The following is a 5,369-nucleotide window of genomic DNA, read 5'->3' as shown; positions in this document are numbered from 1 at the left end:
AGGAAGGAAGGAAGGAAGGAAGGAAGGAAGGAAGGAAGGAAGGAAGGGGAAATGAAATATGAGAAACATAGAAAGGAATAACAAAGAAAAAATAATCTTCATTTATGGCACTCCCCTAGTCCTTAGGTCATCCTACCCTTGTGCCATTTACCCAGCCTTTGACTCTTCATGATCTGACCGTAACGTGTCACCCTATTTTTGGATGTAATGAATAACCTTGTAGTGTATTGGATTACCTACAGTAATCTCTAAAATAACATTTTGTTGTCCTTGGAAAAAATAGTGGAACAAAACACAGCCCCCAACAATACAATAGGTATAGTTTCCCATCATTGACACCTTTACTTAGAAACCCACTTTCCTGTCTCTTCAGAAATTCCTAAGTACCATCTTTATTATTCTGTTTTTTTCAAAAACAAAACAAAACAAAACTTGAGGAATCACAGGTGGTTGGTCATTGTACATATGTTTATTAATTTAATCATAGCAATAATGCTTCAAGCAAATGTGATTACAGGTAAATATGCATATTTTACTCTGTTTTATATGCAGAGTAAGCTCAGAAATTTCAAGCCCAATAAGAAAATCTATTACTTAATGTCCATTCAGTTGAAAAACAGCCACATTATGGCACATGGTCTTACACTTTAACACATGAATACATTTCTTCTAGTCTCTAAGTTCTCCAAGATATATGATCTATCTATGAAAGTCATGGAATATAATTTTTCTTTCATTCCAAACACTTAGAGAATTATAGGGTCTAGTATGAGATTAACACCTCTGGTAGAGGTGATGCTTAAAAATTAAAGAGCCATATTTCATTGTGAAGTGTTCTACAAAGCTCCTGGAGCAGCAGAGAACTTCTCATTGCTTCTTTCAAAAACATTGTAAATTTTGTTAATACCAGCATCCTGCCATGAATACCAATGTTTTATTAGAATTTTACATGCTAATTTTTTCTTTCTGAGAATAAAAAAAAAAACAATGAAATAGTATTTGTTCTATGTACTATGACCCCTCATCTAAATATCTCTTCCTGAGAAAATGTACTGTGTCTTGTGTATTTATAAGAACAAATAGGTGAATGATTTGTCTTTATAAAAGAAGGATATGAAGCTGAGGACATTAATGTACATAGTAATTAAGCCAAATTGTCATTGATTTACTTTGTTTCCAATGACAATATTCAGTTGGTAGATTGTGTTTAAGTATATTGTCTTGGTTTACACTTTTATCCTGGTAATCCTGTAAACGTTAACAGTTCCAGATAAATATATCTAACAATGTGTTTCAAGTCAGCCATTTTTTATCTTTGGGTTAATTTTCAATTTCACTTAAGGCCCTGAGGTAGCACAACTTAACCTTCTTAAATCCGAGCCACAGTCTTAATTCACACACTGCAAATATATATCAAACACAGTTTCCAATTCACATTGAAAAATTTTAGAATGTGGGAAAGGATGATATGGTATAGGTGAGGTTTATCAAAGGAAAAAGATAATGGCTTTTCCTCGTTGAACATGGAGTTATGAGATCGTAGTAGAGTGATACATGGGACCAAAATGTTAGAATTGTGTCTGTATAAACAATAGGTCAGGGCAAAAGTCTAATGACCCATTAAGAGTAAGACAATTACTGTAATGACCTGTAAGACAATTACTACAGCTACACAGAGAGAACCACTGAAATCAGCTTTTACTGCAAATATTTGTGATAAATAAAGATTAAGAAATCTTACTGCGAGCAAAATATGCTTCCAGGCTGATGACATGGTACACACATCCATTGTTCGCTAAGGACCAGCTTCATGACAGAAAGTAGCTAAGGGAGAATAGTCACGCTCCCAGTGCTAAAGAATAATGAAAAATGAGCAAATACAGGAAAGCAGATCATTTTGTATCATGAGTAAAATAGAGGACTCAGACAAATCCATATTTTAGAACAGTAAAGAATGCTTACTTTTAGTTTAAGCATGTCCCAAACATTACATAGTACACACTTTTACCAAAAAAATTCAAGTATGAATGTAAAAATCAAGTTTAACCAATGTAGTTTTTAAACTCAAAACCTCTTGTTGTGCCTAGAGGACAGAAAACAACAATAACAACCAATCCCTGGGAGCCAACTGTCTTGAATGACTGAGTGGGTGGAGCTAAATCGAGCTATTAGGAGAGAACGAACTCAAAAGAAGAAAAGGGCAAAATGTGAAAAGTAATGAAAGAAGAGATTACATGTGTAAGATACAAGAGGTACAAGGTACATGCTTGTGCTTCTACACTTGGGAACTTCGAGCCATGAGGAAGAGGAATTCAAGGTCATTCTTGGCTGCGTAGTAAATGTGAGATCATCCTCACCTTCACTAGATGTTGACTTAGATAACGCAAGATAAAAGAGATGAATATGACACTATTTACCATTTAAAATGAAGAAAGATAGCAAGGATGGCACTAAGACGGTAAGACAATATTACTCTACATATTCTGAAAAGTTTCGTTTGTAAAAATCACAGGAATGGCATTCATTCATGGGTGATGGATGGGTGGGACTCACCGCTGTTCTGATTCTTTCTGGGATTTATCTTGCTGGGTTTTAGAGCATTCTGAATCTTTGTCATTTTTGTGAATTTTGTATAACAACGTTCATTTTATGGGTCACCCAAAACTGACTTTTGTTTTTGTTTTTGTTTTTTTGTTAATTTGTTGGCTTTTTTTGTTTTGCTTTGGGGTTTTTTATTTATTTGTTTGTCTCTTATTTGTTGTCTTGTATAAACACTGATTCTTCAAGATTGTTGAGCTCAATTAAGTTTCTGTTCCTATATACATCTTTCATCTAATCTTCATAGAACTTGACACACTCTCAGGCACATTGTCATCTTGTGAATTACATGTTTCTATTAAGTAAGTTGATACCAAAAAAAAAAAAAAACCCAAACAAACAAACTTGCATTCAGAAATGAAATTTAGTGCTAAAATCGTGCATTACTTTGATTTACATATGGGAATATATTTCCTTATCAGAGCACCTGGGAATCAACACTATGGAGACAGCAATCCAAGCATATTGAACAACTGAATATGTATAAACCAGACTGTGTTTGTAAATATGTAGATTTAGGGAGTAAACACCTTTAATGGCAGTAAGAATTCTGCTACTGATTATGCATGGGGAGGAAGACAAGCATCAAGTCTCTTAGTAAAGTTTCTTCAAATTTTCACTGGTCTAAATAAAGTTTGAAGTATGAACTGATTGACCAGTTAGGGTCTTTGAAAAATAAAATCAAGGCTTATGCACTAAACATAGATAAACAAGTAGTTGGATATTTCATATTTTAAGCTGACCCAAGTACTATGGATGTTCCTCAAGCTCAGCATTTCAGTGTTACATATTTGAACTCTTTTGACATTTATTGAGCACACTGTCCTTCTCTTTCTATGTGAAATGTGAAATGTGTGCAGTCATTAGATGAAGTGTATTTTTTAAAATTTTTCAGTGACAAACAATAGCTGAATACATTTTTGTTTGTTTAAAGCTAACATTGACATAGAATAGATGATTCTGGATTGAAAGGGTTGTGTTGTATTTTGGTCTTAACTCATTCAATTTTCAAGAATAATGGGTAGGAGAAGTGAGATATGTAAGCTCATGTCTCCTTCTGTGTGATATTCAGGTCCATCTTTACCAGTAGTTTCCTACTGCCAGACCAACTGAGTCTTTTCACTGTATACATGATATCACTATACTATGTACCATGGTTTATCACAGAACTCTCAGGATGAACAAAATTCTTTTCTTTCAAAAAAGTAAAGGTTGATCTTTTAAGGACAGAAATTAGATGGAAATCAAAGAAAGATTTTTAAGAAAAGAATTTTGTCCATTCTGAGAGTTCTGTATACCTAGAAGGTTAGGAAGGAGTTGCATAGGCTACATGCAAAAAGTCCATCTGAACTGTACTAATGTGCATAATTAATATGTATTAATAAAAATTAGTACTATTATTGGGATAATTGTGTTTTTACATTTATTTGATATGAATCTAATCTGCTAATTTTCATATTAATAAATTTTCTAACTTTAGGCTACTTCAGAATTCCTAAAATAAAGATAATTAGTTAGATTAGCAGTTAAAAAGAATGAAAAATATAAACAGTAAAGAAACAAGGTATAAAATAACGTTTCTACAAACAAATTATGGAGGCACATTAAGAAGCCTTAAAAATATAATATGGTTAAATTATTTAAGAATCTCTTTATATATCAGTTATATTTCAAACTTCTAAATAATAAAATCAAAAATAAGGCTCCTAAGGAACTAATAATTTATAAAAGAAGACTAAGACTGTATTTGGTTTATTAGTATGCAGTCATCAGTTACTTGTGGTAGTATTTCCATTTTTCATATTTTCATACAACTTTTTTCATTTATTGTTTATTAAAATAGATTTTTATGTAGTATATTCTGTTCATTATTTATTCCCCTCGACTCCTCCATTTCTACCTCCCCACCCACTCAAGTCCATACGCTTTCTTTCTCTCTTTCATTAGAAAATATAAAACACCTAAAAATAAATTAAATAATAATAAGATAAGATAAAAACAAACAAAACCAAAGCAGAAAGATATATAAAAACAGAAGTACACATATTTACACACATTAGAATCCCATAAAAATATAAAATTAGAAACCATAATATATAAGCAAAAGACTGAAAGAGTAAGAGAAATGAATGAATGGATGAATGAATGAACCAGACAAATGATTATGAGACCACCACCAACAACAACAAAAGAGTTCGTTCTGTACTGGTCATCTGCTGCTGGGCATGGTCCCTGCTCTTAAGTGTGATTTGTATACCAAGTGAGATTTTTTTTGGAGAAAGCTAATTTTTCTTTTGTAAGTAATTATCAACAGGACATAGCCTCTGGGTGAGGGATGGGAGCTTGTGTCTGCCCTATTAGCACTGGGATTCCACCTGGTGCAGACCCATGCAGGCTCTGTGCATACTGCTAAGCTCTGTGAGTTCATGTGTGCATCAGTCCTGTTATGAAGAAGGCCTTGTTTCCCTGGTGTTCTCCATCCCCCTGGCTCTCACAGCCATTCCACCTCATCCACAAAGTTCTCCAAACCTTTTACAAATCTTAATATGCTCCAAAGGAGTCTCTTATTAACTAACTAGTAGTACTATCTGAATCTTGTAACATCTGTTCACATGTTGTAATCTAAAGGGACAAGCACAGTTTGAACACTATATTATAAATACCCTCTAATAGCTATCAAATATTCCAGAATTTTTTTCAATGTGTTCATGTACTTATATCTTTGAAGCCATAATGATATAATGGATTTTTGATGCCTTTTAAATTTTCCT

The sequence above is a fragment of the Grammomys surdaster genome, unplaced genomic scaffold, assembly GCF_004785775.1.
Source record: "Grammomys surdaster isolate TR1022 unplaced genomic scaffold, NIH_TR_1.0 215, whole genome shotgun sequence".
NCBI classification, from domain to species: domain Eukaryota; kingdom Metazoa; phylum Chordata; class Mammalia; order Rodentia; family Muridae; genus Grammomys; species Grammomys surdaster.
Note: the sequence above shows the minus strand (reverse complement) of the source record.